The sequence below is a fragment of the Petromyzon marinus genome, unplaced genomic scaffold (assembly GCF_048934315.1).
Source record: "Petromyzon marinus isolate PM22_M1 ecotype Great Lakes invasive population unplaced genomic scaffold, UKy_Petmar_22M1.pri1.0 PM_Scaffold_117, whole genome shotgun sequence".
NCBI lineage: Eukaryota > Metazoa > Chordata > Hyperoartia > Petromyzontiformes > Petromyzontidae > Petromyzon > Petromyzon marinus.
In genome coordinates, this window is record NW_027423077.1 from 200,620 (window position 1) to 213,013 (window position 12,394).

Below are 12,394 nucleotides of genomic sequence, written 5' to 3' on the forward strand. Positions count from 1 at the left end.
TTCCTCACACACACCTACACTCCCTCACACCTACACTCCCTCACACTTACACTCCCTCACACACTCACACCTACACTCCCTCACAACTACACTCCCTCACACTTACACTCCCTCCCACTTACACTACCTCACACTTACACTCCCTCCCACTTACACTACCTCACACCTACACTCCGTCACACCTACACTCCCTCACACCTACACTCCCTCACACTTACACTCCCTCACACTTACACTCCCTCACACCTACACTCCCTCACACCTACACTCTCTCACACCTACACTCCCTCACACTTACACTCCCTCACACCTACACTCCCTCACACTTACACTCCCTCACACACACCTACACTCCCTCACACCTACACTCCCTCACACTTACACTCCCTCACACACTCACACCTACACTCCCTCACAACTACACTCCCTCACACTTACACTCCCTCACCTACACGCCCTCACACTTACACTCCCTCACACCTACACTCCCTCACACCTACACTCCCTCAAACCAACACTCCCTCACACTTATACTCCCTCACACCTACAATCCCTCACACTTACAATCCCTCACACCTACACTACCTCACACCTACACTCCCTCACACCTACACTCCCTCACACCAACACTCCCTCACACTTACACTCCCTCACACACTCCCTCACACCTACACTACCTCACACCTACACTCCCTCACACCTACACTACCTCACACCAACACTCCCTCACACTTACACTCCCTCACAAACTCCCTCACGCCTACACTCCCTCACACCTACACTTCCTCACACCTACACTCCCTCACACTTACACTCCCTCACACCTACACTCCCTCCCACTTACGCTCCCTCACACCTACACTCCCTCACACCTACACTCTCTCACACCTACACTCCCTCCCACTTACACTCCCTCACACCTACACTCCCTCACACCTACACTCCCTCACACCTACACTCCCTCACACACTCCCTCACACCTACACTCCCTCACACCTACACTCCCTCACACTTACACTCCCTCACACCTACACTTGCGCACACCTACACTCCTTCACACTTACACTCCCTCACACTTACACTCCCTCCCACTTACACTACCTCACACTTACACTCCCTCCCACTTACACTACCTCACACCTACACTTCCTCACACCTATACTCCCTCACACCTACACTCCGTCACACCTACACTCCCTCACACCTACACTCCCTCACACCTACACTCCCTCACACTTACACTCCCTCACACCTACACTTGCGCACACCTACACTCCTTCACACTTACACTCCCTCACACTTACACTCCCTCCCACTTACAGTACTTCACACTTACACTCCCTCCCACTTACACTAACTCACACCTACACTTCCTCACACCTACACTCCCTCACATCTACACTCCGTCACACCTACACTCCCTCACACCTACACTCCCTCACACTTACACTCCCTCACACTTACACTCCCTCACACCTACACTCCCTCACACTTACACTCCCTCACACCTACACTCTCTCACACCTACACTCCCTTACACTTACACTCCCTCACACCTACACTCCCTCACACCTACACTCCCTCACACTTACACTCCCTCACACCTACACTTCCTCACACTTACACTTCCGCACACTTCCACTCCCTCACACCCACACTCCCTCACACCTACACTCACTCACACTTACACTCACACCTACACTCCCTCACACCTACACTTCCTCACACTTACACTCCCGCACACCTACACTCCCTCACACCTACACTCTCTCACACTTAAACTCCCTCACACCTACACTCCCTCACACTTACACTCCCTCACACACTCACACCTACACTCCCTCACAACTACACTCCCTCACACTTACACTCCCTCACCTACACGCCCTCACACTTACACTCCCTCACACACTCACACCTACACTCCCTCACACCTACACTCCCTCACACCTACACTCCCTCACACCTACACTCCCTCACACCTACACTCCCTCAAACCAACACTCCATCACACTTATACTCCCTCACACCTACACTCCCTCACACTTACAATCCCTCACACCTACACTACCTCACACCTACACTCCCTCACACCTACACTCCCTCACACCAACACTCCCTCACACTTACACTCCCTCACACACTCCCTCACACCTACACTACCTCACACCTACACTCCCTCACACCTACACTCCCTCACACTTACACTCCCTCACACACTCCCTCACGCCTACACTCCCTCACACCTACACTCCCTCACACCTACACTCCCTCACACTTACACTCCCTCACACCTACACTCCCTCCCACTTCCGCTCCCTCACATCTACACTCCCTCACACCGACATTCTCTCACACCTACACTCCCTCCCACTTACACTCCCTCACACCTACACTCCCTCACACCTACACTCCCTCACACACTCCCTCACACCTACACTCCCTCACACTTACACTCCCTCACATCTACACTCCCTCACACTTAAACTCCCTCACACCTACACTTGCGCACACCTACACTCCTTCACACTTACACTCCCTCACACTTACACTCCCTCCCACTTACACTACCTCACACTTACACTCCCTCCCACTTACACTACCTCACACCTACACTTCCTCACACCTACACTCCCTCACACCTACACTCCGTCACACCTACACTCCCTCACACCTACACTCCGTCACACCTACACTCCCTCACACCTACACTCCCTCACACTTACACTCCCTCACACCTACACTTGCGCACACCTACACTCCTTCACACTTACACTCCCTCACACTTACACGCCCTCCGACTTACAGTACCTCACACTTACACTCCCTCCCACTTACACTACCTCACACCTACACTTCCTCACACCTACAATCCCTCACATCTACACTCCGTCACACCTACACTCCCTCACACCTACACTCCCTCACACTTACACTCCCTCACACATACACTCCCTCACACCTACACTCCCTCACACTTACACTCCCTCACACCTACACTCTCTCACACCTACACTCCCTTACACTTACACTCCCTCACACCTGCACTCCCTCACACCTACACTCCCTCACACTTAAACTCCCTCACACCTACACTCCTTCACACACTTCCTCACACACACCTACACTCCCTCACACCTACACTCCCTCACACCTACACTCCCTCACACCTACACTCCCTCACACTTACACTCCCTCACACCTACACTCCCTCACACCTACACTCCCTCACACTTACACTCCCTCACACTTACACTCCCTCATACCTACACTCCCTCACACCTACACTCTCTCACTCCTACAATCCCTCCCACTTACACTCCCTCACACCTACACTCCCTCACACTTACACTCCCTCACATCTACACTCCCTCACACTTACACTCCCTCACACCTACACTTGTGCACACCTACACTCCCTCACACTTACACTCCCTCACACTTATACTCCCTCCCACTTACACTACCTCACACTTACACTCCCTCCCACTTACACTACCTCACACCTACACTCCTTCACACCTAAACTTCCTCACACCTACACTCCGTCACACCTACACTCCCTCACACTTACACTCCCTCACACCTACAACTCCTCACACTTACACTCCCTCACACACCTCCCTCACACCTACACTCCCTCACACCTACACTCCCTCACACCATCACTCCCTCACACTTACACTCCCTCACACACTCCCTCACACCTACACTACCTCACACCTACACTCCCTCACACCTACACTCCCTCACACCAACACTCCCTCACACTTACACTCCCTCACAAACTCCCTCACGCCTACACTCCCTCACATCTACACTCCCTCACACCTACACTCTCTCACACCTACACTCCCTTACACTTACACTCCCTCCCACTTACACTACCTCAACACCTACACTCCCTCACACCTACACTCTCTCACACCTACACTCCCTTACACTTACACTCCCTCACACCTACACTCCCTCACACCTACACTCCCTCACACTTACACTCCCTCACACCTACACTTCCTCACACTTACACTTCCGCACACTTCCACTCCCTCACACCCACACTCCCTCACACCTACACTCACTCACACTTACACTCACACCTACACTCCCTCACACCTACACTCTCTCTCACTTACACTCCCGCACACCTACACTCCCCTCACACCTACACTCTCTCACACTTAAACTCCCTCACACCTACACTCCCTCACACTTACACTCCCCTCACACACTCACACCTACACTCCCTCACAACTACACTCCCTCACACTTACACTCCTCACCTACACGCCCTCACACTTACACTCCCTCACACACTCACACCTACACTCCCTCACACCTACACTCCCTCACACCTACACTCCCTCACACCTACACTCCCTCACACCTACTCTCCCTCAAACCAACACTCCATCACACTTATACTCCCTCACACCTACACTCCCTCACACTTACAATCCCTCACACCTACACGACCTCACACCTACACTCCCTCACACCTACACTCCCTCACACCAACACTCCTCACACTTACACTCCTCACACACTCCCTCACACCTACACTACCTCACACCTACACTCCCTCACACCTACACTCCCTCACACTTACACTCCCTCACACACTCCCTCACGCCTACACTCCCTCACACCTACACTCCCTCACACCTACACTCCCTCACACTTACACTCCCTCACACCTACACTCCCTCCCACTTCCGCTCCCTCACATCTACACTCCCTCACACCGACATTCTCTCACACCTACACTCCCTCCCACTTACACTCCCTCACACCTACACTCCCTCACACCTACACTCCCTCACCACACTCCCTCACACCTACACTCCCTCACACTTACACTCCCTCACATCTACACTCCCTCACACTTAAACTCCCTCACACCTACACTTGCGCACACCTACACTCCTTCACACTTACACTCCCTCACACTTACACTCCCTCCCACTTACACTACCTCACACTTACACTCCCTCCCACTTACACTACCTCACACCTACACTTCCCTCACACCTACACTCCCTCACACCTACACTCCGTCACACCTACACTCCCTCACACCTACACTCCGTCACACCTACACTCCTCACACCTACACTCCCTCACACTTACACTCCCTCACACCTACACTTGCGCACACCTACACTCCTTCACACTTACACTCCCTCACACTTACACGCCCTCCGACTTACAGTACCTCACACTTACACTCCCTCCCACTTACACTACCTCACACCTACACGTTCCCTCACACCTACAATCCCTCACATCTACACTCCGTCACACCTACACTCCCTCACACCTACACTCCCTCACACTTACACTCCCTCACACATACACTCCCTCACACCTACACTCCCTCACACTTACACTCCCTCACACCTACACTCTCTCACACCTACACTCCCTTACACTTACACTCCCTCACACCTGCACTCCCTCACACCTACACTCCCTCACACTTAAACTCCCTCACACCTACACTCCTTCACACACTTCCTCACACACACCTACACTCCCTCACACCTACACTCCCTCACACCTACACTCCCTCACACCTACACTCCCTCACACTTACACTCCCTCACACCTACACTCCCTCACACCTACACTCCCTCACACTTACACTCCCTCACACTTACACTCCCTCATACCTACACTCCCTCACACCTACACTCTCTCACTCCTACACTCCCTCCCACTTACACTCCCTCACACCTACACTCCCTCACACTTACACTCCCTCACATCTACACTCCCTCACACTTACACTCCCTCACACCTACACTTGTGCACACCTACACTCCCTCACACTTACACTCCCTCACACTTATACTCCCTCCCACTTACACTACCTCACACTTACACTCCCTCCCACTTACACTACCTCACACCTACACTCCTTCACACCTAAACTTCCTCACACCTACACTCCGTCACACCTACACTCCCTCACACTTACACTCCCTCACACCTACACTCCCTCACACTTACACTCCCTCACACACTCCCTCACACCTACACTCCCTCACACCTACACTCCCTCACACCAACACTCCCTCACACTTACACTCCCTCACACACTCCCTCACACCTACACTACCTCACACCTACACTCCCTCACACCTACACTCCCTCACACCAACACTCCCTCACACTTACACTCCCTCACAAACTCCCTCACGCCTACACTCCCTCACACCTACACTCCCTCACACCTACACTCCCTCACACCTACACTCCCTCACACTTACACTCGCTCACACTTACACTCCCTCACACCTACACTCCCTCACACCTACACTCCCTCAAACCAACACTCCCTCACACTTATACTCCCTCACACCTACAATCCCTCACACTTACAATCCCTCACACCTACACTACCTCACACCTACACTCCCTCACACCTACACTCCCTGACACCAACACTCCCTCACACTTACACTCCCTCACACACTCCCTCACACCTACACTACCTCACACCTACACTCCCTCACACCTACACTCCCTCACACCAACACTCCCTCACACTTACACTCCCTCACAAACTCCCTCACGCCTACACTCCCTCACACCTACACTTCCTCACACCTACACTCCCTCACACTTACACTCCCTCACACCTACACTCCCTCCCACTTACGCTCCCTCACACCTACACTCCCTCACACCTACACTCTCTCACACCTACACTCCCTCACACCTACACTCCCTCACACCTACACTCCCTCACACCTACACTCCCTCACACCTACACTCCCTCACACACTCCCTCACACCTACACTCCCTCACACTTACACTCCCTCACATCTACACTCCCTTACACCTACACTTGCACACACCTACACTCCTTCACACTTACACTCCCTCACACTTACACTCCCTCCCACTTACACTACCTCACACTTACACTCCCTCCCACTTACACTACCTCACACCTACACTTCCTCACACCTACACTCCCTCACACCTACACTTGCGCACACCTACACTCCTTCACACTTACACTCCCTCACACTTACACTCCCTCCCACTTACAGTACCTCACACTTACACTCCCTCCCACTTACACTACCTCACACCTACACTTCCTCACACCTACACTCCCTCACATCTACACTCCGTCACACCTACACTCCCTCACACCTACACTCCCTCACACTTACACTCCCTCACACTTACACTCCCTCACACCTACACTCCCTCACACTTACACTCCCTCACACCTACACTCTCTCACACCTACACTCCCTTACACTTACACTCCCTCACACCTACACTCCCTCACACCTACACTCCCTCACACTTACACTCCCTCACACCTACACTTCCTCACACTTACACTTCCTCACACTTCCACTCCCTCACACCCACACTCCCTCACACCTACACTCACTCACACTTACACTCACACCTACACTCCCTCACACTTACACTCCCGCACACCTACACGCCCTCACACCTACACTCTCTCACACTTAAACTCCCTCACACCTACACTCCCTCACACTTACACTCCCTCACACACTCACACCTACACTCCCTCACAACTACACTCCCTCACACTTACACTCCCTCACCTACACGCCCTCACACTTACACTCCCTCACACACTCACACCTACACTCCCTCACACCTACACTCCCTCACACCTACACTCCCTCACACCTACACTCCCTCACACTTACACTTCCTCACACTTCCACTCCCTCACACCCACACTCCCTCACACCTACACTCACTCACACTTACACTCACACCTACACTCCCTCACACTTACAATCCCGCACACCTACACGCCCTCACACCTACACTCCCTCACACCTACACTCCCTCACACCAACACTCCCTCACACTTACACTCCCTCACACACTCCCTCACACCTACACTACCTCACACCTACACTCTCTCACACCTACACTCCCTCACACTTACACTCCCTCACACACTCCCTCACGCCTACACTCCCTCACACCTACACTCCCTCAAACCTACACTCCCTCACACTTACACTCCCTCACACCTACACTCCCTCCCACTTACGCTCCCTCACATCTACACTCCCTCACACCGACATTCTCTCACACCTACACTCCCTCCCACTTACACTCCCTCACACCTACACTCCCTCACACACTCCCTCACACCTACACTCCCTCACACTTACACTCCCTCACATCTACACTCCCTCACACTTAAACTCCCTCACACCTACACTTGCGCACACCTACACTCCTTCACACTTACACTCCCTCACACTTACACTCCCTCCCACTTACACTACCTCACACTTACACTCCCTCCCACTTACACTACCTCACACCTACACTTCCTCACACCTACACTCCCTCACACCTACACTCCGTCACACCTACACTCCCTCACACCTACACTCCGTCACACCTACACTCCCTCACACATACACTCCCTCACACCTACACTCCCTCACACTTACACTCCCTCACACCTACACTTGCGCACACCTACACTCCTTCACACTTACACTCCCTCACACTTACACTCCCTCCCACTTACAGTACCTCACACTTACACTCCCTCCCACTTACACTACCTCACACCTACAGTTCCTCACACCTACACTCCCTCACATCTACACTCCGTCACACCTACACTCCCTCACACCTACACTCCCTCACACTTACACTCCCTCACACATACACTCCCTCACACCTACACTCCCTCACACTTACACTCCCTCACACCTACACTCTCTCACACCTACACTCCCTTACACTTACACTCCCTCACACCTGCACTCCCTCACACCTACACTCCCTCACACTTAAACTCCCTCACACCTACACTCCTTCACACACTTCCTCACACACACCTACACTCCCTCACACCTACACTCCCTCACACCTACACTCCCTCACACCTACACTCCCTCACACTTACACTCCCTCACACCTACACTCCCTCACACCTACACTCCCTCACACTTACACTCCCTTACACTCCCTCATACCTACACTCCCTCACACCTACACTCTCTCACTCCTACACTCCCTCCCACTTACACTCCCTCACACTTACACTCCCTCACATCTACACTCCCTCACACTTACACTCCCTCACACCTACACTTGTGCACACCTACACTCCCTCACACTTACACTCCCTCACACTTATACTCCCTCCCACTTACACTACCTCACACTTACACTCCCTCCCACTTACACTACCTCACACCTACACTCCTTCACACCTAAACTTCCTCACACCTACACTCCCTCACACTTACACTCCCTCACACCTACACTCCCTCACACTTACACTCCCTCACACACTCCCTCACACCTACACTCCCTCACACCTACACTCCCTCACACCAACACTCCCTCACACTTACACTCCCTCACACACTCCCTCACACCTACACTACCTCACACCTACACTCCCTCACACCTACACTCCCTCACACCAACACTCCCTCACACCTACACTCCCTCACACCTACACTTCCTCACACCTACACTCCCTCACACTTACACTCCCTCACACCTACACTCCCTCCCACTTACGCTCCCTCACACCTCACTCTCTCACACCTACACTCTCTCACACCTACACTCCCTCCCACTTACACTCCCTCACACCTACACTCCCTCACACCTACACTCCCTCACACCTACACTCCCTCACACACTCCCTCACACCTACACTCCCTCACACTTACACTCCCTCACATCTACACTCCCTCACACCTACACTTGCGCACACCTACACTCCTTCACACTTACACTCCCTCACACTTACACTCCCTCCCACTTACACTACCTCACACTTACACTCCTCCCACTTACACTACCTCACACCTACACTTCCTCACCCTACACTCCCTCACACCTACACTCCGTCACACCTACACTCCCTCACACCTACACTCCCTCACACCTACACTCCCTCACACTTACACTCCCTCACACCTACACTTGCGCACACCTACACTCCTTCACACTTACACTCCCTCACACTTACACTCCCTCCCACTTACAGTACCTCACACTTACACTCCCTCCCACTTACACTACCTCACACCTACACTTCCTCACACCTACACTCCCTCACATCTACACTCCGTCACACCTACACTCCCTCACACCTACACTCCCTCACACTTACACTCCCTCACACTTACACTCCCTCACACCTACACTCCCTCACACTTACACTCCCTCACACCCTACACTCTCTCACACTTACACTCCCTCACACCTACACTTCCTCACACTTACACTTCCTCACACTTCCACTCCCTCACACCCACACTCCCTCACACCTACACTCACTCACACTTACACTCACACCTACACTCCCTCACACCTACACTTCCTCACACTTACACTCCCGCACACCTACACTCCCTCACACCTACACTCTCTCACACTTAAACTCCCTCACACCTACACTCCCTCACACTTACACTCCCTCACACACTCACACCTACACTCCCTCACACTTACACTCCCTCACCTACACGCCCTCACACTTACACTCCCTCACACACTCACACCTACACTCCCTCACACCTACACTCCCTCACACCTACACTCCCTCACACTTACACTCCCTCACACCTACACTCCCTCACACCTACACTCCCTCAAACCAACACTCCATCACACTTATACTCCCTCACACCTACACTACCTCACACCTACACTCCCTCACACCTACACTCCCTCACACCAACACTCCCTCACACTTACACTCCCTCACACACTCCCTCACACCTACACTACCTCACACCTACACTCCCTCACACCTACACTCCCTCACACTTACACTCCCTCACACACTCCCTCACGCCTACACTCCCTCACACCTACACTCCCTCACACCTACACTCCCTCACACTTACACTCCCTCACACCTACACTCCCTCCCACTTACGCTCCCTCACATCTACACTCCCTCACACCGACATTCTCTCACACCTACACTCCCTCCCACTTACACTCCCTCACACCTACACTCCCTCACACCTACACTCCCTCACACACTCCCTCACACCTACACTCCCTCACACTTACACTCCCTCACATCTACACTCCCTCACACTTAAACTCCCTCACACCGACATTCTCTCACACCTACACTCCCTCCCACTTACACTCCCTCACACCTACACTCCCTCACACCTACACTCCCTCACACACTCCCTCACACCTACACTCCCTCACACTTACACTCCCTCACATCTACACTCCCTCACACTTACACTCCCTCACATCTACACTCCCTCACACTTACACTCCCTCACATCTACACTCCCTCACACTTAAACTCCCTCACACCCACACTTGCGCACACCTATACTCCTTCACACCTACACTCCCTCACACCTACACTCTCTCACACCTACACTCCCTCACACTTACACTCCCTCACACCTACACTCCCTCACACTTACACTCCCTCACACACACCTACACTCCCTCACACTACACTCACTCACACTTACACTCACTCACACCTACACTCCCTCACACTACACTCACTCACACTTACACTCACTCACACCTACACTCCCTCACACCTACACTCCCTCACACTTACACTCCCTCACACCTACACTTCCTCACACTTACACTCCCACACACCTACACTCCCTCACACCTACACTCCCTCACACTTACACTCCCTCACACACTCACACCTACACTCCCTCACAACTACACTCCCTCACACTTACACTCCCTCACCTACACGCCCGGTTTTACACTCAACATTTAGAATCAACGTCACGCGTTTAGAGAATTTGACTGCTACTCATAGGTTTTTTCGGTAAAGTCACGTATGTAGAAATACAATAAAATAATATTGAAACAAAAACAATAACGACGTTTCGATCACAACACAAGCGATCTTCATCAGGTGTCAAGAACAAATCATGGAGGTAAATACAACAAGAAGATGAGAGAATTCAACAAACCCAAGAAACATTATGTGAAGCTTCTGTGTATGTGCAAGATGTGCTTGTTTCAGCTGCCGCGCTCTCTCTGGCCCCTCCCCCCAACCTTATTTCCTATTTAAGGCTTCTGTTCATCCCTCCAGCCCCCCTCTCTCTCTCTCCTTGCTTCCCTGTCCGTCTTTCCTCCCTCCTTGCCTCTTGTGAGCTTGTATATGTATTTCTACTGACTGTGTACCTCGTATTTTTTTCATTCTATGCTGGTATGTGCAATCCAGAGGTTGAACACGAAATTTAACACTCTTCTGAAATTCGTGGTCCGCCAGGAAGTGTCTGTGTTGTTGGCCTGACTGGTTGTGCTTCACATAATGTTTCTTAGGTTTGTTGAATTCTCTCATCTTGTTGTATTTACCTCCATGATTTGTTCTTGACACCT